This window comes from Ixodes scapularis, unplaced genomic scaffold (genome assembly GCF_016920785.2).
Source record: "Ixodes scapularis isolate PalLabHiFi unplaced genomic scaffold, ASM1692078v2 PGA_scaffold4__175_contigs__length_147842914, whole genome shotgun sequence".
NCBI lineage: Eukaryota > Metazoa > Arthropoda > Arachnida > Ixodida > Ixodidae > Ixodes > Ixodes scapularis.
The window spans coordinates 47819039-47840875 of NW_024609879.1; the positions used below are offsets into that span (position 1 = coordinate 47819039).

The 21837-nt window shown below is 49.3% G+C and overlaps 2 non-coding genes across 2 annotated transcripts; both read right to left on the reverse strand.

The window, feature by feature from the left end:
• Positions 1–1003: 1003 nt before the first annotated feature.
• Positions 1004–1080, reverse strand: Trnai-aau. Its single transcript has one exon. It is a non-coding gene; the product is annotated as a tRNA-Ile (tRNA).
• Positions 1081–1151: 71 nt separating this feature from the next.
• On the reverse strand, positions 1152–1226 carry Trnai-aau. The gene has a single exon. It is a non-coding gene; the product is annotated as a tRNA-Ile (tRNA).
• Between the last annotated feature and the right edge of the window lie 20611 nt (positions 1227–21837).

The following is a 21837-nucleotide window of genomic DNA, read 5'->3' on the forward strand; positions in this document are numbered from 1 at the left end:
GCACTCCTTGCGGATGTGCCCCGTCCGCTGACACCGCAGGCTGAGCGGCGCCCTGCCCGGCACGACAACGAGGGCGAGCTCACGGGCGGCGCGCAGCTGGTGCGGGATGTCGTCGGGAGTCACGTCCCCCTTCAGGCGCACCACCGCCGTCCGCGTCATGGTGGTGACGCTGTGGCAGCCGTCAATGTGCCACCGCTCCCTGGAGACGTCCAGGACCTTGCCACAAGGCGCCATGGCTGCCCTCAAGTCGTCGTCACCGACGTTAAAAAGAAGCCAATTGAACTTGAGGCCTAAGTCTCTGTTGCCAGGGTCGACGACGATGCATCGCCGCCCCTTGATGACGAGCTCCGACTCCGCCAGTAGTTTCTTGGACCCCTCGGTAGTCGCGAAGGTGACGGCCCAGACATGATTCATTTGGTACGCCCCGAGGGCGACAACCTCGGGGAGTAATCCTAAGCGAGCCAGCGCGTCGCGAAAATCTTTGGCGCGGTACGGACGTCCCTTAATATCCGCATGTAAAAAGACCGCATTTACCACGAGTGACCCGGTGGGCAGCGAAGGCAGGATGACAGCATATTCCTTATCTTGAACGTCCCTGATACCGCGGTCCGGCTGGGCCGCCGAAACCGCTAGGTCGGAGCTATACTTAGTTTCAGCTTCGGTCCGAGCGCGGCCGATGTTATGAGCCGAAGGGCCAATCAAAGAGCGCGAAAAGCGCAGCGTCATGGCGTGCTCTCTGCGCTTGATAGGTCTATCCGGCGGAGGAGCGCGCACAGAGAGACGGCGAATACCGGCTGGTCCTATCAACTGCAGAGAGCACGCCATGACGTTGTGCCTCTTTCGCTGTTCGATTGGCCCTTCGGCTCATAACATCGGCCGCGCTCGGACCGAAGCTGAAGCGAAGCATAGACATTCCGCGTCCTAACTGAACTAGCAGGCCGGGTGGCTTCCCGCTTTCGTCGAATCTTCTCCACTCTGCTGGGGGCATTGAAAGGAAGCAAAATGGCCGCCTGCACAGGCATCGAACCTGTGGCCTTCGCGTTATTAGCACGACGCTCTAACCAACTCAGCTAGCAGGCCGAGTGGCAGTTCTGCTTTTGTGGCGTCTTCTCCAGTCAACTGGAGGAGTGAAATGAAGCATAAAAAGGGAATGGCCTGCACAGGGATCGAACCTGTGACCTTCGCGTTATTAGCACGACGCTCTAACCAACTGGTGCTAGCAGACCGGGTGGCTTTCCCGCTTTCGTCGAATCTTGTCCACTCGGCTGGGGGCAATGAAAGGAAGCAAAATAGTGGCCTGCACGGGAGATCGAACTTGCGACTTTCGCGGTATTAGTCCGAGGCTCTAACCGACTGAGCTAGCTGGCTGTCTCTTCCGCATTCGTCGCTTCTCCTTCAATCTGCTCTGGGAGTGAACTGCAGCAAATCAATGGCCTGCACCAGCAGTGACCTAATTCTGTTCTTTTTACGTACGTGTGTGGGGGGGCTGGGTGGAAGTGCTTTTCATGTGCGCGGCACACGGCTTGTCTTTTATTGCCGGGGAGAGCTTAAGAAGCACCGGCTCTTACCGACTTATTATGTTCGCGTTTCTTTCTTTACGATTCGGTCTTCGACATTTGTATGGACAAATACTGCGCTCTCATTTCTCTGATGTAATAACTGCAACGTTTGTGTCAGGCTGCGCTAAAATGCTTAGCATTTTGCATTCTGTTATATTTCGCCAAATCGTGAAGATTTTGCGCCAACATTGTACCAACGGTTCTATTTTACTTTCCAATACGAAACTTGCTCCGGCGTCGTTACACCCGTATTTTTAGGATAAGCTTGCGCGAATTATCAGAACTTTTGGTTATCGCTTAGAATAACTTCAGTTCATTTTCGTATCCAGCATGACTGAGTATTCAAAAGTCTCCTTATATTTCTCATTGATCGTGATTTATTCTGGCGTTTTAACGATCTCTGTTGAGTCTGCTCCCCAACGTGTAGAGTTGAACTGCAGTGAAGCAACACCAGAAAAATTGATAGCTCCAATTTTTTTTTCCTGTGCAGCCATGTGGTAATGTCTAAAGCACTAGTTCTCGGTGGGATATCGTACGTCCGCGCGTCGGATATTAAAAAAAAAAAGTAGAATTCGGGAAATGTTTACGTGGAAATATATTTCTTCAGTAAAATTTGTGAAATAAGGCTACGGTAGGGCATAAATTCGACCCACTTTTATCCGTGGTATTCAAATTGTGATGTCACCGGCCATGTTGTTTAAGCTTACAAGTAAACCCAGCCGTTTCTCCTCCATCGCAGTCTTGTGTAGCTCAAATTTTCACGAACAACTTTTAACATAACACTATTTTTCCCGCCGCCAAGAATTATCACTACACATCTATGGTACCATGCAAACGCGCTTTTCTCTTTATGTAATTTTGAGGCACCTTCACAGTTTTGGGGACATGATTGTTGTTGGTAATATTGTTTTATCTCAACCAAATTTGGCACCCATATATAGGGTGACTGAAATGACCAGGCTCGATCTAAAACGGGTCTTTAAAATCGGCACTTGCACGTAGCAATCGAAAATTTTAAATTTTCGTCAAAGGTGTACGGCGCAAGCGTTTTTTTTTTTCTTTTTTTTTTTTGTAAAATTGCAAAGCGCAGCTTTTTTTCTGCAAACAATAGGGCCAAGAAACTTGCCATGGTCAACGGCGGATGGTGACGCAGACGACCGAGTCGAGTGGTGGGGCGCGTTTGGCGCACGTATTGATAGATGGCGTCCGGAGCAGTTTCGGAAGGTGTAGCCGACCAGCGATAGAAAGCAGATGACACGCAGACGAAATCCGTTGGCTGCAAGAACGCGATCGCTATGCGACCGCGTGTTTTCTTTAAATCGAAGTTTTGCTTTTATTGTCCGCATTTTGTTTTACTACCAAAGGTACTCTACAGTCTCAGGCAATATGAAAGACCCACTGGGAGCGCGTGGCCGAGGCGGTGGCTGGTGGGGGCGCTGCAAGCGCTCCGGGCAATTCCATTCTGCTTCGAGGAAAGGACGCTCACTCGGGCTCAGCTAAAGCGAAACGCGCTTATCAGATTGTGCTGAGCCCCGAGTGAGCGTCCTCCCCTCGAAGCAGAATGGAATTGCCCGGAGCGCTCGCAGCGCCCCCGCCAGCCACCGCCTCGGCCACGCGCTCCCAGTGGGTCTTTCATATTGCCGGAGACTGTACAAAAAATGCGATGTTCATTTTAGTAAATCACGGTCGTCGCGACCAGTCTCGATAAGGAGGTAGAGCCTCCTTATGGTGACTGAATTTGTCGTAACTGATAAGTATCTTGGCTATTACGAAGGTTTAATTTTTATGTTTAATTAACGCATCTGAACCTTCTCCCGACTCTTTATGGATTGGAAAGAGTTAAATTTAATTCAAAATTAACTGAACTGGTGTCAGGACAAGAAAATTAAACAAGTAGACTATTCTTGAAATATAATGCTCATAGGTTACTTAGTTTTTACACCAAGTTTTGCTATTTTTAGAGGTCTAGGAATCCGAATAATCAATTTACGAATGTTGATCATTTTCGTGTGGCGACCAGGCCACACTGCTCAAGTTTCTCACACCGTAGTGCGCATAAACCACTTGATCATCGCATTTAGTTGAACGCTCTTTCATTCCAGGCGCCTCCCTGCTCGCCTCGCCACGGTACGATCGCACTCTCTCGCGATTTTCCGTTACCCCGCACATCCAGTCTTCGAGCACCCTTCCCTCCTTCTCCCTTCTTCGTTTGGCAACCTCCTCACTTCCTCCGCTTCCTCTCCTTTCCCGTATCCACGGAGCGGGCGGGCTTTGGGCTTGAAGGCGAAAATTAATATTGTTGAAGTTGAAAGATTGTCCTGCCTGTATCGTCCCTTATGTGTCTCCACTTTCTAAATGTTTAAAAAGCACCAACAGGCTCAAATAGTACAAGTCCATTGTATACTCTTGCTCTCGTCCCCTTGCCCTATGACCTTTCATCCTGCACGCACGTGCGCGATCGTCGTGGGCGACGCCGAGTTCGCCCGTAACGATCTCGTTGTCGTCGCTGGAGCTGGGCGCCAGCCGGTCGAAGTCAAAGTGATCAGGTTCTAACATATTTTGATAACATCGCTGCTACGATCGGTGTCGAAGGCTCTGAGTGATGTCGTAGATGTCGCCGTCTGGAAACCGTGTGCTCGAAACGCGGAAGGTAACGAAGATGCTTTTACCCGAGACGCCGACAGAGAAGAGTCTGCGAGAGTGTGCGAACGGACGCCGCGCGTTGGGTGAATGACGTGATGACCCAACAAACATGGCGGATTGTTTCCAGTCGCGCACCTGTCTCCTAGCTGTGTTCGGAGATTTCTGTTTGTCGTTTTTTCCTCTTATTCCCCTTCTGCTCGAATTATTATGGTCATCCTTGTCCAGCCCGCGTGTACTTTGTATAGGCCGCCTGTAATCCCAGGGTCCCGCTTATACATCGATTTATGCACGAAACTGTCCGCCATTTTCAAGGCAGATTGAGAAAAGATATAAAAAGATGCAATGGGTCCTAGTAGCTTGGTTATCTCTTTAGAAGTTTGACGTCTTCTAACCCCTTTAATAAGGTCAACTGGACTTTTTAAGAGCTAAATTGCCTTCGCCATTTATTCACGTTTTGCCGTGGATGTTAACGAGCAACTCCGCTTGATTTTTGGTTTTGAAAAACAATCCAGTCCTCTAGTAAGACCATACGTCAAATATTACGATGTTGTTCTATCTTAAACGTGTCTTAAACGGCTCGGCAAACTTTGCAACTCGGCAAGTTGCCGAAATCGGCCGACTCGAGCGGACGAATTGAGGCGGAAACAACAGCGCAGTCAAGGCGTGGGCGTAGCAAGGTCGAGCGAAACGTCATCGCCATTGCTCCCTTTTGCTTGGTTTTACTTCTCCGAGCAAGCCTAACCGGTGACGTCAGCAACTTTTCCTCTCGGCGCGCCTGCGCAGCGCGCTTCTTTAGTGCCGCCTGGCTGCCCCACCGCGGTCGCGCCGTTACCGCCGTCTTTCGCGTCACAACCGATGTCGAGGTGTAGAAGTTTGGGCGAGTTGGCGATGGATCGGAACGAGAATACAGAGCAAACAAAACGACGAACCAGTAGAAGAGTATACACACAGACAAGGCGCTGTCCATGCCGCAGACGGCGAGACGACGTCGTCGTCTCACCGTCTGCGATTCGTAGACAGTACGCAGTTTTCGTAGACCGCGTTTCTCTCTCCGCTAAGCCCTCCGCCACGAAGAAGACGCCACTGCGCCTGCGCGCCGATAGCCTTGGCTGTACAGTTCCGGGTATCGTAGCGGGTTGTGGAGAGCGTTGCGGGACGGCGAAAACGAACTACAAAACTTCCTAGTTTTAGTGGACCGTACGCTATTGCTTTGTGTACGCAAGGAAATTGCGGGTCGTGAGTGCGCATGCGCAGAACGCAATAGAAGGGCTTGTGCATAGCGCACACACGCAACGCTGGGGATTTTGCGTGGCGGGCTAGCGGGATTTGCGGGACGCTCTCGAGGGATCTCGAACCCAACGAGAGCGACAGTTTAACGATGGTGGTTACCTCGACTGGCGCAGCATGGGCGACATGGTGTTTTGAAAGTTCTGTGTTACATGAAATTGCGTGGTGTTCAGGCTTCAGCTCGGCAATTCTTTCTGGGACCTACCGCGGCCGGATCAGATCGCCGTGCAGCTGAAGGAGTGCACAGTGAAAATGTTCGCCGCTCGGAATGTGCGTCAACGCTGCGATTTGCTCAACTCTAAGCTTATTTGCACAGCTCATCGCCGACGGACGAACGACTCTAAAAGAAATGGCCGAAGTTCTCGCTATGCAGTGGACATCAGTAGGTCATAAATTTCATTCCGTGATAGCATTGATGAAAGGTGCCGTTTCCATGGGACGACTGACGGAGGCTCCGTGATCGAATTTGGTTACACGCTCGTACTCGCAGCCTCTGCACCCCGCAGAAAAGTGCGCTTGACGAGGCAGCTGCCGCTTCGCTTAATTTGAAATAAAATAATTGAACAGGTTTTCATTTTCAATAATTCTTTCCAGGAGCACGGTTGCGCTATAAGCACGCGGAATTCTACGGCTCATGCAAATTTAACCAAGATCATGCGCGGTGTTCACTCGAAAACGTAACGCACAACTAAATTCGGTCCGAGAAGGTCATTTTTAGCGAACGCTACACTATTGCGTATTGCGTACGTAAGAGCCAGCAACGCTATACTAAAACTGTCTATTGTCTTCCGGAGTTTCGCCCACACTACAGGCGCTACGTGCGCAGACTTATGCCGCGGTTGTTCAGACGTTGTCCAATGTCGTAGACACCAAAACGTATTGAAGAGTGCGGTGCGGGTGACGCTTGCGCCTGGCACAGACACGCCCAAATTCGGCCCGTCGGCGCGTAGAGAATCACGTGACATCTCGTACCACGTGATAGCCTTGCTCTTGGCGGCTCGAGGGCAATGTTGCCGGACGGAGCCGAAGTTTTAGTTTCGATTTCTGCGCGTGTTTAAAATTAGATTTAAAAATAAACAGGGTGATTCAAGGAAAGGCCAGGCTCTTTAAATCGGCCGCAAAATTCGGTTTCTTAACCTATCGCGCTACGACTTTGTGCAACGTTGCCCACAGATGGTGAATTTTTTTGTTTGTAAAATTTGCAAAGCGCGAGCTTACCTGTGGAAAAAGTAAGAAAAGAACAAAGGCTTAGCTCATATGGAAGCGCAGAGAAACCACCGGTCTTCACACAACACGGCGCCGTTTCGCACTAGAGACAAGAGATGGCGCAAGCGGTCGCGACGCCAACTGCCGCCAACAAAACGACCATACGACGCCGAGAGCCGGCGTCTTTAGCAGACAAGGAACTGCAGTTCCTTGTTGTTACCGCGCCTGTTTTTGTTTCTGCGACGGTCACCGCCTGCGGAACGGGCGTCGCTTTTGAGTCGAAAAGATTGTCTGCTAATGACGATGGCTCTCGGCGCCGTATGCTCGTTCGTTGGCGCGTTCGTTGCGCCATCTCTTCTCTCGCTTGCGAATCGGCGCCGTATTGTTTGATGACAGGTGGCGTCGCTGCGTTTCCGTAGGAGCTAAGCCTTTTTCTTTCTTTACTTTTTCCTCGGGTAAGTTGGCTCTTTGCAAATTTCACAAAAAAAAAAAAAGCACCATCTGTGGACAACGCTATACAAAGTCGTAGCGCGATATATGAAGAAACCGAATTCTGCGGTCGATTTAAAGAGCCTGGGCTCTCCTTGAATCACCCCGTATATCACATTCTTCGCGAAGCAAATGACGTAGTGCCGTTTACTAGGGCTTTTATATGTGAAATCACTAATTATCCCGAAGTCCTGGGAGTTCACTGAAGTTGCCTGGTGCGCGGAAGTGAGAGTGCAAAGGGCACTGTAGTTTAGTTAGGAGAACACACGAAGTTTAGGATAGAACGAAGAGTATGCGTGCACTCCTATTGTTTCTTTTTTTTGTTTTGTTTTTTCGTTGCTCCAAAATGTATTTTTCAATATTTCGAACGCTTTTTGGGCGTCGATTAACAGTCGCTGCCAAAAAGCGACAGGTTTTCAGCATTCCCTAGCGAACCAACTTTTCAGCCTGGTTGCCGAGTCATAGGGTGGCTGAGCCAATCAGCGAGAGCTCGGAAGCGAAGCGAAGCTCGGAAGCGAAGAACATGATTGCAGATGGCGTGCTGGTATTTAACTTTTTTGTATTTTATTTTGCGGGGGATGCAACGAATACGTCCGTGGTAGCTGACATGGAGGTCTCTGCGGAGACTTTTATCAATTTTATTGGTATGTAGCAATTTCTTCATAACAAGTGCCACCCCTATCTGTGAAAATATTGAACTGGGTCTGGCATTAATACAATGTCACTTTTGTCTTGCCAGTTAAGGCCCTGTCACACTGCGGAAACAGTCGGAGAACTTTGTCCTTCAACACGAGGAAAACATGTTTTCGGGGACCCTGTCACATTGCGGAAACAGCAACAGTCCGGAAACATGTTGCTGTCGTCCGAAAACCATGCTTCCCAACTTGTTCTCCGACACTCGGGGAACATCCTGTCACACCGAGAAAGCGTGTTGGAAGAACACAAATTGCCTCCTCTCCTGCGCGCTGCATCCCTCTCTCTCTCGCCCTCGTCTGCCCGGCCGGCTCGGCTAAGCTACAAGCGCGAGCTCCGGGCTTTCAGCATCCCTGCCAAGCACGCGCGCCCGCGCAGTGCAAGCACTGTTCTGGGCCAGATGCTCGCGCTTGTAGCATCGGCTGCGTCTGGACCGAAGCTGAAACGAAGTATAGGCGGCTAGGCTCAGATCCGCTGGCTCCGCTCGCCGCATGAATCGTTGCCATTTTGGATCGCCGTCTCATCGACGTCACTCTACCGTAGTCGATTCATCAGCCGCGCGAACCATCTCGTGTTCTCTGGATTTGGCGGTTGCGTTCTGCTACAGGGCTAGACCCTTGCACGATGGCATACGCGCCGGCCACAGCAGCAGCTTCTGCTTTGAGGCCCTGTCATATTGATGAAACACGGCGGAAACATGAACAAAACATGTTTCTCAACAGTCGGGAAACATGTCGGCTGTCGGCTTTGTTGCCCGACAACCCTGTCACATTGAGGAAACAGCAACACAACATGGACGACAGCGACAATGTTGTCTCGGTGTGACAACTTTTGGCAACGGAAACCTCGACAACTTGTGTCGGACGACACGTGTTGCCCATTTCGGTGGCTGAGCGAATTTTTTTCCAGCAACACGGCAACATCTATATTTTTCTGTACAGATAGTCGCACGAGAATACTTCAATAATAACGTCAAGCGTGAAGGGCCATTTTGAACGCGGCTTCTTGCGCGGCGGCAGCTGATCGTCAGAATCATCTGAATCGACGGCACAAAGAAGCACCAAAGCAGAAGCTGCTGCTGTGACCGGCGCGTATGCCATCCTGCAAGGGTCCAGCCCTGTAGCAGAACGCAACCGCCAAATCCAGAGAAAACGAGATGGTTCGCGCGGCTGATGAATCGACTACGGGAGAGCGACGGCGATGAGACGGCGATCCAAAATGGCAACGATTCAAGGGGCGAGCGGAGCCAGCGGATCTGAGCCTAGCCACCTATACTTCGTTTCAGCTTTGGTCCAGACGCAGCCGCGCGAGCATCTGGCCCAGAACAGTGCTTGCACTGCACCAGCGCGCGTGCTTGGCAGGGATGCTGAAAACCCGGAGCTCGCGCTTGTAGCTTAGCCGAGCCGGCCGGGCAGACGAGGGCGAAAGAGAAAGGGAGGCAGCGCGCAGGAGAGGAGGCAATTTGTGTTCTTCTAATACGCTTTCTCGGTGTGACAGGATGTTCCCCGAGTGTCGGAGAACAAGTTTGGAAACATGGTTTTCGGACTACAGCAACATGTTTCCGGACTGTTGCTGTTTCCGCAATGTGACAGGGTCCCCGAAAACATGTTTTCCTCGTGTTGAAGGACAAAGTTCTCCGACTGTTTCCGCAGTGTGACAGGGTGCTTCTTAGTGCCATCGATTCAGATGATTCTGACGATCAGCTGCCGCCGCGCAAGGAGCCGCGTTCAAAATTGCCCTTCACGCTTGACGTTATTATTGAAGTATTCTCGTGCGACTATCTGTACAGAAAAATATAGATGTTGCCGTGTTGCTGGAAAACAAAATTCGCTCAGCCACCGAAATGGGCAACACGTGTCGTCCGACACAAGTTGTCGAGGTTTCCGTTGCCAAAAGCTGTCACACCGAGACAACATTGTCGCTGTCGTCTATGTTGCGTTGCTGTTTCTTCAATGTGACAGGGTTGTCGGGCAACAGAGCCGACAGCCGACATGTTTCCCGACTGTTGAGAAACATGTTTTGTTCATGTTTCCGCCATGTTTCCTCAATGTGACAGGGCCTTTACGCAACTGTAGCATGCAAGCTCGAGTGAGCGCCCGTTTACGTAGCAACTATATTTTTGTTTTCCGGTTCCAAAGGACCCACTCGAACGTCGCAAGATGGTCTCGAGGCACACAAATTTTGAACAGCAAGTGAGAAGACTGTTTAGCTGCTGGACATAAAAATGAAAGCCGTTTACAGGTCCCTGTAACGCCGAATTAGAGCGCAGCTCTTGAGGAGGAGGAGGGAAGGGTACTGAAAGGGGGGGGGGTCACGTGATCTCGGGGGTCATGTGACCTTGACGATGACGATCCGATGACGTCATCAGTGACGTTACTGATGGCGTCATCAGTGATGATGACGATGACGATGCGGATGCCAATGACGTCATCAGTGACGTCAGTAACGTCACTGATGACGTCATCATTGATGATGACGATGACGATGCGGATGCCGATGACGTCATCAGTGATGTCACTGATGACGTCATCAGTAATGATGACGATGCGGATGCCGATGACGTCACCAGGTTGCATGCAACCTGGATTGCATGCAACAGGTCGCATACAACTCGTTGCATGCCAGTTGCATGCAACAGGTGGCATGCAACTCCCGAAGGAACCCGAGGAACTCCCGAAGGAACCCGAGGTCCTCCCGAGGTCCTCCCGAAGGAACCCGAGGTCCTCCCGAGGTCCTACCGAAGAAACCCGAGGTCCTCCCGAGGTCCTCCCGAAGGGACCCGAGGTCCTCCCGAAGGACCTCGGGTTCCTTCGGGACGACCTCGGGTTCCTTCGGGAGGACCTCGGGTCCCTTCGGAAAAATTTACCCATAATGCACCGCGCGGTTACGCCGACGGCGACGGCGACGCCGCTCAAGCTGGAAACGGGCGCCTAAGAGCTGCGCTCTAAAAAATTTGAAAGCAGCGATACGCAACCTTGTGCTGAGGAGGGGGATTCATAACGGTGTTAACATTTGTGGTCGCTGGTTACATGTGGCAGGCCGGTCGCTTGACCACTGCGAGTCGCAAGTGTGAATTCACTTCTATCGAAGAATTTATCTTCTCCGACCATCAAAATCAGAAGCGTAGGAAGTGTGTGTAGACATCTGCGGGCAATGGATTTCTTTGGGTAACGAGAGCCGTCTGGAAAGGGAGGGGATGGGGCCAGGGGGGTGGGGGGGGGGGGGGGGGTATTTTCGTGAATTACAAGTGCAGGGCACCGCAGCATTCCTCCGATTTTAATAAACCCTTCCTCCGCCTGCCAGAACAGATTGTATTCGTTTTGTAAAATAGGTTGTTTTTGCCTTTTGTGCGCCATGCTATTAGCGATGTGCGCGGCCAAAAGCGTCGCTGTGGTCGGCTTTCCACGATTGGCCAAACCATGGGCATATGAGCACTGCCAGACTGTCAACTTTGACGGTGTTAGTTTCGGATTGCGATGGCTCCTAGCTTCTACTGTGCTTTTTAAACACACCATCGAACTCGTCGTTGCACCCGATGGTAAGTAGCCAGAGTAACAACTGGTGACGTCACGGCGAGGCAAATCCGAGTCGTGACGTCACGGAGGGAAACCATAAGAGGGCGCCACCGAAACATCTCGACGCTAATACTCTGTTTCGCCTTATGTTGTACCGCAGGAAAGGCTATAAGCACGAGCTTTGGGTCAGATCTCGGCGGCACAAGCTCTCGTGAAGTAAGGGCAGCTGTCAGCGCTATGAGCTCGCGCTTCCAGCCTTCGCTGCGGTACAACATAAAGTGAAACAGAGTATACCAACGCTCACAAGAGTTGAAAAAAAAAAAAAGAATCATGAGCCATTCCACTTTGTGAAGGTTGGTGTCCAGCGAAGCTGTTTAAGACTCGACACAGACGTGACATAGAATTTTGAACAAAGGTACAAACATATTTATTAGAGAGTTTTAGTAGACCGTTTTCATCTTCCGCTCCGCTCTGAGGGTGCCAAACTGCGCATGCGCGGCCCGCTTCGCCGGAATGGAAAGCGGAGGTCAAAAAACGCGTTTTAGTAGAGCGTTTTTCTTTAGCGTAAGAGCGTTTTGAGCGGGTTCGAAAAATTTGCTTGCGTAGCCCCACAAGTGGATGTTTATAGTACTAGTAAGACAAAAAAACCTAAGCGTTAACACCAAGAGAGTAAAAGGGAGCGTGATTGTAGAGGTAGTAAAAACGAAGGCGACAATAATAAATACAAAAGAGTAGGCACACACCCGAAAATATATTAAGCTATAAAATATAAATGCAATCGTTCCACCTTGTGTGCAAGTGAAGCCGAAGGTATAAGCATGAGCATGTTGCTCTAAACGGTACCTGCACTGCACGAGCGCGCGTGCTGGTCAAGGACGCTGAAAGGCCTGCAGTCGCTCTTGTAGCTTCTGCTCCACTCGAATTAAAAATGAAACAGAGTTACTTATTCGAAGTAGAAAAATGAAAGAAAAGGACGAATTTTGCGCATTGCGAGTACATTCTTTTGCGAAGTACGAGTACAGTGTTGCTCAAGGCTAGCAAGGCATCAGCACGATGAATCCCCGCTGTTCTCAAGGAAGGAGACTTATACTAACTAGATTAAGCTGGCGAGACATCGAATCTATGATTCGTATCCCTCGTGCCATCAAGCGCCGAAGCTTCCTTTCCGAACGCGGTTTGCTGGATATTTCCAACGTAGAAGAGAAACCCTTTAGGAGGCTATCCCGCTTAAAGAATGACCTGGCTGCTCTGCAAGCGGGCCTCCAAATACCAGCACCCGACAGCGAGACGCTTTCCATGGTTCTTCCTCGACTGGCCTATCCCAACCGTCTGTTCGTACTTGGATGAGCGTTTGGACGGAACTTGTCGGTGTTCTGCATATTTGTGAACCTCATCGTCGGTCACATCAACGAGATGTTCGGCCACCTGCTCGCTGACATAAACAAACATAGGTGGTTGACCCTGGCAAAACTGGAGCTGTGCTCACAGGTAAGACCCTGCATGGTTTGTGTAAATTTCGCATTTACATTGTTTCTAGCATGGCTGCTCTGTCTGGTGAAAAGGTACTTTTTTCTATACACCAAAGGTGTACATGGGCAGTGTCAGGACAAGTCACGACGTGCGCGTTCGTAATCTGTGGGTATTAGTAGGCCATTTTTATGAGCCCTCTTTGCTCTACTTTACGCTCTGCGAGGAGCACCGTCCCTACCGCGCATGCGTGGCCCGCTCTGAGTTGAAGCGTATAGTTAGCGGAGTGAGCGTGCGCTCCGCTTCACAAGTTGTAGAGCGGACTGCGCTCAGCGTCCTTAGCGTGATCGCTTAGATCTCAAGATGGCTGCACTTTCTCAATACGCGTCGATGTTTTTCACCGTGACCCCAGCTTGAAAGAGGTCGAATCAAGAAGTAAAGCGTACGCCCCGCGCGTGGAAAGTAAACCATTCGATTTGAGTTCATGTTATACAAAACAGCATAATCAAACAAAGTGAACGACTATCACTTTGCAACCAGCACGGCGTCGGTAAAGTCGTCGCGTTTTTGTGGACGTTCTATGGCTATGCAGTCAGATGTACGGGTGCGCGTGCTTGAACGCCTATTATACCTGTGCACGCGCCCTCCTGTCGAAAATGCCACTGAAAGCTGACCACGAGTACAGCGCTCGCAAGCTGCACCAAAGAAACCATTCCCTCTCAGCTTTATTTATTCACACTCGCTCGCAACTTTTGAATTGTTTAACTTTCCTAAGGAAATGTTCGCCTTGGATTTCCTTGGTAGATTTTGAAAATAATAGAAACTTGAATGCTGCCTTTTTAAAAGTGCAACCCATGGTGCCGCTAGTCTTCAAGGCCGCCTTATTTTGGCCAAGTGTCTAGGGAGCAAGAGGGCTACGTCATTGTTTGTCGCGGATGCGAGTCTAAATGTATTAGACACGAATGCTGCGTCAATACTGAATATGAGATCGGTTCTAGTCACAAGTCTCGCACTAAAAGCGATGCCCAAAATATGGCGGCCGAATGCTACCCGGTGGTGTTTCGAAAAGAGTTACCAATAACGGTCGAAAATAATATTCCACGTCAATTTATTGTCTGGTGAAAACCAGACAGGCATAAACAATGCAAAATTTAGCAAACACAACCCTGGACTTCTAAGCAATAGTGGTAGATTAGAACAGTTTTCAGAAGTTTCGTTTTGAATTCCGGCGTAGCGGGCCTCGCATGCACAGTTTGATGGCCTCAAAGCTTAGCAGAATTTAGGAACAACGATATATATATATATTAATTTACGATACCAAGTTTTTTTACAACCCTACAATGGAAATACGCTTTATCTTAGAGGAGTAACAAGTCCCATATCACATGTTTTGGTAGTGTTTAAATACTGCCATGTTGTAAGAGTGTTTTTCTTTGTCTTTTTTATTAGGCCGTCAAGGACAAGGGAACACCCATGAACAACTGTTGGGGTTTTGTTGACCGCACAGCATGCCCATATGCTGTCCATCAAAAAAAATCAGAAGAAGACCACAAGAGGGTGCTCGTCGTGAAGCACCAGGCAGTGATGTGCGCAGACGGCATAATTTGACGGCTGGACGAAACCTACAAAGACCATGGGCATTTTTTTTTGTTTAATATTAGAATACATAAAATTATCGCAGTAAATCATATTCAAGCTTTTGTACTGAGCGAAATACCTGTCCAACTGGGCTGAAAGGCATCTAGAAATATTTTCATAAAAAACGTTTACTAACGACTCCCATTTTACTTCTCAGATGTGCGTGTGAATATTGTATCTAACCAAATTACAGTGTTCTGTTGAATTCAGCATTGTAAGAGTAGCCTATGTTGCGTGGCCTTCTATTGCAAGAAAAGACCGTAGCACAAGTGAGGCAGAAACTAGGCAGGAGCTCAAGCTGAAAAACGCACTTTCATAAACACACAAAAGAAATAAAAAGAAGTGTATAGTCAAGCAAAATGGTGTCATGTCACCCCCCAAGGCAGATACATACACTGCGCTCCACTGTTAATACGAACACGAAAAAAATTGCTTTTATTTGCAGTTTATTTCTTTGACAGCTATTGAAAAAGCTGGAAATTTGTCGCTCGGATTAGTGCCCGAAACGAGCGCTTTATTCCACACCAATAGGCAAATGTCAGCTCCTCGAATTTAAGGTGAAAAATGAAAACAGGATATTGAATGCTCCCGCTAACAGTGTCGCGCAGTGTACATAAACACCAAGGCACCATATCACAGAAGAAAAGACTCATTTCATTGGGAAAAAAAAAAGTAGAGATATAAATGGAACACTCGCTTTCGCTAATTTTCACTGTCTTGCTGCCTGAAGTAACCAAACAAAATATCTGTCCGTTTGCCGACTGCTTTAGTCTTTGGACTTTAACCTTTAATTTTTGGCTCTGGAGAGCCGCGGCACCGCGGAAAGCAGCAACCCGTACCACCGAGGCCCGCGGTGTTGCGTCTAGGGAACATGGTAATGTGATGAGTATATACGTGCAAGATGACGACGACATGGGTTGTTGGTATTGGGGAGGGTGGCAGTCCGATTCGCAGAAGTCCAGACTTCGTGGAGGCGGGTTGGGCCGGTGAGCAGCGAACTATGAGGATCTTGCACGCCGTTCGATCAGTGCATGAAGGAGCACTAGGAACATAATGGCGCTATTGCTCACTGGGGTCCACTGGGGTCAAAGAATCATGCTCCAAGGAGGTAGTCCAGCCGAAGTAGAAGCTGCCGCCTCCGAGGAACCGAGGCCTAGGGCTCAGATTGAGACACCGCCGTCGCCCGGTGTGTCATCCTCTCAACGTCGTCGTCGTCATCTCGCGTAGAAAAATCGAGCCCGCCGGCTTAGACAAGGCAGCACCTGTTCCCACCGTTCAGGGGCCGTGAAAGGATTGCGGCCAGCGATTTCTCGAAGCATCCAGAGGTTCTTGACCACCGTGAAACGTTTTCTGGGGGACGCCTTTTCAAACAAAGTCTGCGCAGCTTCCTAGTGCAGCGAGGTTCATAAGGGTCAAGCGCGCTCCGAAGCATGATTTCAAATAGCGAGCACCCACCTTTCCAGAAAAACACCATCTACTGAACCTTTACTGAGAGTGGAACGTGATTCTCAAAATGGCGACGATAGCGGAGCTGACGCTACACGCTCAAATCCCAGAGCGGGTCGCGCATGCGCGATGGCGACTCCGCTTTCCATAGAGCGGAGCGGGAAACCGAAAACGGTCTACTAAAACTCTCTATTGTCTTGATCGTTTGTCATGGTAACGAAAGGTACGCAGAAACATTTATTGTTGTCTTGATCGGTGGTCAATATTTCACGTGGACGACTATAGCCGCCTCGAGAAGCCGGAGAAAACTATACACGCGCGACGGGAACGCCACCCCGGGAGAGCGGAAGGACAGGAAACTAGATACGGAAGCGATTGGAACTACGACAAAAAAAAAGGGCTGTGCGAGCGTAGACAAGGCCGACGCGGATCGCACAGCGGCAAATATTTATGAAACCTCTATTATCTACCTGAGAGTCTACCGATCTTGAATATGGTGCCTTTTGATAACTAATCTACTGAATAGGCCTATTGCTAATTTACCCAAGCATCAACGAGAATGCAGGAAATGGTGTTCCACGCATTGCACGTGCCGGCGTCAGCAGCTGTAACTACTAAAGCAAAACCATAAAAAAATGGCATCTTACACGCGTGTTCGTCAATGCGTTATTTCGGTTATTTACTTCGTATCTTTCATACGGGGAAGGCGTGCGCGTGCGGCAGTGCGAGCATAGAGTTTTTGTTGACGCACATGAAAAATCTACGGATCCGCAGCCAGAGACAGCTATGCTGTAAAAAATGAAATGCCCAAAAAGATAGGTGCTCACAATTTCGGTCGTGCGGGCCGATGCCCTCCGAAAATGGAGGCATCTGGAAGCAATCGCTGGGGGATGGTGTACGCATGCAAAGAGGAGTTTTTTTAAAACGTCCATAATGAAACAAAAGTACGGCGAGATTAAACATTCGCGTCGACATGGGCTTTGCCTCAGCGGCGCAACACTGAGGTAATCGGCTTTGGATGACCGTCCCCGGTGGGTTCTGCGAGGGAGGAAATTAAAATATGGGACTCACTGCGTAGGAACGCTTCTCCACAAGGCTGGCTTTCCTCGGAGGCACCTCTCGAAGAGGGCAGCATGCGGAGCCTGGTTGACTGCGGCTTACTTTCGGAGCGTCGATTCCATGGCATTCATGAGCGCAGCTAGGCCGTCCTGGTATACCATCCTGTGGCGGCGTCCGCACACATGGCCGTAAAAATCCTCGCAGGGCTGCGCTTCACCGCCACCGGACCTAAGGTAGCCTTCCAGCCAGCGGCAGCCGGAGCTCACGCACAGACGGGGCAGGTCCTGTCGATGCCAGGGAGCCTTCCTGATCTGGGGTCCGTTTGGAAAAACAACGCACGTATCTTTTAGAGCACGAAGACAGTAAAATAGAAACACATACTTAACAGACTAATCGATGCATTTCAGAACTTTTCATATTTAGGAATGATTCGCTTCATACTGATTGGGTGGCATTAAAAGTTAAAAAAAAATACGTGTTTCCGGCTACAGGGATTCAAGGTCTTGCATTTCTCACTAAGGTCAGGGCAGCATCACCTATAGGCTATATACCCAAGCACTATTTGGCTTATAAACACTGTAAATAATCGAATCCACTGACTAAAATACAACTTTTTACATAGGTTTCTTTTGGCTTTGCATTTAATATAATAAAGTTCTATATATGTAGGATTTCGGAAAAAATCATGAAATGAAAAGAAACCTTGTTTTTTATGCACGGGGAGGAAACCGGCAAAAACCATCTGGATGACGCAGCACCTCCCAGCTGGCACAACCACTGATCTCCACTATAGGGGGCTGGATGGCGCATAGCTGTTATGCAAGCCGCATATTGTTAACGCGCAGGCGATACACACCATAGCAACGGCGCTCACGCCGGACTGGCTGCTGTCGGAGATAGCCGCTGCCGCCGTCAACATGGGCAGCGGTTACAGCGAGTTTTCAAAATAGCAGGGTAGGTTTCCTTACCAGTGTTAGTAGGAAAGCATTCTTGCGGGATTTTGTTGACTGTCTTTTTGCATTACCACTCTACAAAAGCGTGTACCAGAACGGTAATGGTGAAACAGTTCTTGTGCTCGTAAAAAAGATCTGCGTGCCCGCCGCTGCAAAGTCTTTCTTTTCCAAACTGCACAGCGCCACCCTCCCGTCGAAGTGTGGCTCAAAGAAAAGGGCATATTCGTACCGTAGGTAGTGGATTGCTTACTTTGCAAAAAGCCAGGAAACGTACAGCATGTATGCGTTGTTTGCTGGGATGCGGTATTTTTCTGGGGCGTTTTCTAGCGTACATTGAAGAAGGAACTATTTTTGCTAGCGCACGTATACCATACGGTTTTCGACTGTAGAATCGAGTGATGAGGTCACTTACGACATGTTTATGTTGCCTGGGTTCTTCAGCATTTGGAAAACGTGAATGTCTTTCCGTCACGCCGATGTAGATCCAAAAGAAGTGCATGTGAATTTTCGTATACTTGTGCAACCAATTCAAGGTGTGTATCGAGCGTCTGAAAATGTACCCGAATGGTGCAGTATTTTTTATCCTCTCCTCCAAATGCGAGGATTTTAGTCATCGGCTAGAAAAGACATGGTGTCTGTTTTATCGAGTGAATCAGAGCACTGCAACGTGAGTAACCTTGTCTCATTTCTCACGCAATAAAGAACTAAAAAAAAAGTGGTAGCGTAGGTTAGTGATAAGATGTCTGCCTCATACACAGCGGACCCGGGTTCGATCCACCAACGTGGGCTAACTTTTCTTAGTATTTTTTTAAATTTTGTTTTGTCGACGCATTTGACAATATTTACGGCATTTTTTTTTTTTTTTTTTTTTTTTTACGATTAACACACACACTCAAAAAAAGAACGAATGTTGTCCACGAAACTTCGCTGAACAAGGGACTTCCTTTCCGCAGGTGCATGGGGGACAACGGGGCTTCGGTTGCCGGCTGGAAGCCGCCAAGCGGCTTTTACTGCGGGGGGGGGGGGGGGGGGGGGGGGGGGGTATTGACGCGATCCCGAGTCATACAGGCGCCGTCTGAATCCGATATTTAAGTTCCCGCGCGTCGCCTGGCAGTCAATCCGGCGTGGGCGTCATTGTTAGGGTGTATGCTGGGTTTATTAGTGCATTCAGTCGATAATTTGGGTCCATTCTTTTTTGTGTCTTTTATTGGGTTTTAATACTCTCGTTCTGAATTAAATCCTGAGTGTAAGGCATCTGAACGTGGCATATACGCAGACTTGATATAGGTACTAGAATCTAAACATTTTCACGTTGAATGGCTGCTCAGGAGACTCCTTGGGTCCGCATGCGCTGTTACTCCGCAGCAAGCAGGCTCTTTTGGGACGACAAGAAAAAATCTAGCGCCCTGAACGCTGTTCGATCCAGGACTCGAAAAAGGTAAAAAGCCTGTCAAGTGCTTACTTCCGGGACAAACCACTGACTCCCGGTGGCTTCATACCTGTCTGCTCAATGCGCCATCCAGCCTCCTATAGGGAGTATTCACTGGCGACCATAGCTGTGTGCGCGAATGCTGAGCGCTGACGGCGAGCTTCTTCAGTTCTTTTGCAACGTGCATTCCGCACCATCAAGAGTGCCGGTCTTAGCAGCCTATTGATGTGAGCTCGTTCTGAGCATGCGCTCTGAACAGCACCCACAAATATGGCGTCCAGTGAATACTCCCTATAGTGAAGATCAGTGGGCACTACATAAGGCAAAAACGTCAAAGCTTATTTGACATGGACCACCGAAAGCAGATCCATCGAGTCCGAGCGTGCATGGTGCCATCTGTGCGCAGTAGCGTCAGCCAGACGGTGTTTACCGCTTGCCTCTGTGCGCATAGGAAATAAGACAGGATTGTTTAACCCCTGTGCCTTTTCCTGAAACCCCCACCCACAAAATTTTACTACGATAAATGCGTCGCCTAAAGTCACTTTTATATAAAATTTACATCCGTTCGGTTCATATCTTTATTGATATAAATTCCCTTTGCTCTAGACTAGAGTTCAGAAACACTATAGAATGAGCAAGGCATGTGAATGACATCGTCTTACGTCATGCAACATCACTGCAGTCTCACGGTGCCAGCTCGGCAAATGGAACCGAGTCCGTTGCCGAGCGTTCTTCTACGTGTCGATTGGACACGATGCCTAGCCGAACACTGAGGCAGCACGTATGTTCAATGATTCTTTACTTGATATATCCGTGACTACGTCGATAATCTACTGCACACTACTGTTAATTCTAGGTGGTGTTGCTCAGAGTCGGCTTGCCCTAACTAAATGGACCGTACAACTGGGTAGCTCTCGCCTTACACAAGCGTAATGGTACCAGAGGCCGGGACCCGAGTATACTTGTAGGCAACGCCCCTGAGCAGGAAGCTTCTTTCTCGCCGCTTAAGTTCAATTATAAAATCGTGACGTTTTCTCAGTCTCTCATTCGCAACACATGGCATAATTGCGGGGGTCGCATTGTTGGTGTCGTCAACATTGCGATCTCCGGGATTTCATTATCGAGTTTTCCGATCCCTGCGGTGGCAATATTTAAGTGAGGATCCTACAGTGGACACTAGAACTGGGTGAACATTCGGTTCGGGTTCGTGATAATCAATGCCTAAAGCAGCGACTCGTGCCCAGCATCTGCGATGAAGAAATAGCCGAACTTTAACACTGTGTGGAACTCGGCCCGTGCCTCGTGCTTTGACAGCCCCAGCGCGTGGCTATCACAAACATTGGAGGCATATAAACGGCTCCCCGTCACGTGCGCACTTGTTCCGTCTGCAAGTGAAGAAGCTGAACGCTGCTCGTTCTTAAAATTGTTTCTGCGACTGTAATTTGGTGGAGAAAAAATAAGCAAACATTTAACGCGTGTTTTATATGTTTGGAATGCCAAGGAACAATTCTAAGTGGTATCTGCTTCAAGTGCAAAAATTGTTGCATCGCCTCTTTAAAGGGATACTGAACCAAAGAATTCAGTGCCCATAATAAGTGGCGCACGTTCTTTCCACCAGCCAGCAGCCGCCGGTGTGCGCGAGCACACGCAATAAAAATGACGTCACAGACCTCCATTCGCGGTTGAGATGACAGTGAAATGCATGGGCTTCGGACTAAAGGAGAATAAAGACAGGCTTTTCATCTCTACAAGTGAAAGCTACGTGCTTGTTAGACCAATTCATCGCATACTTTCTACACCAAGCACCACTGTGTAGATGAAAAACTTGTCTTTATTCTCCTTTGGTCCGAAGCCCATACATTTCACTGTCATCTCAACCACGAATGGAGGTCTGTGACGTCATATTTGTTGCGTGTGCTCGCGCAAACCGGCGGCTGCTGGCTCGTGGAAAGAACGTGCGCCACTTATTATGGACACCAAATTCCTTGGTTCAGTATCCCTTTAACAGACGAAGGAGACCATAGGTGATTGGATATATCAGAGGCCTCGTAAGACGATGCGATGACGGACTGTCTTATGGCGAATTCCACTGGTCGTTTTGAAGCACGACGGGATCGACTTTTATGGAGCGAGCCTATTTCACTGGGCGATCGGGATCGAGACCGACGTGTTTCACTGGTCGTATTGGATTAGCTCCCGCTCCAGATTTCGACCTGGATCCGAGAAAAGTCGCTCCCGCGATTTCGGCGGATTCAACCGGAAGCCAGCCGGGCCAGCCCTCGGCGCACACACGTGACTTCCTTTCTCGTGGGGCATCTCGCCTGATCTGGCCCATCTCACCTCAGAAGAAGAAGAAGCACGTCGCGGGCTGGGCTCCTAGATTGTCTCGACATCAGAACAATTTGTAATGGCCGCTTGCTTACCCCTTGGATCGACAGCCGGTTCGTTTTCCA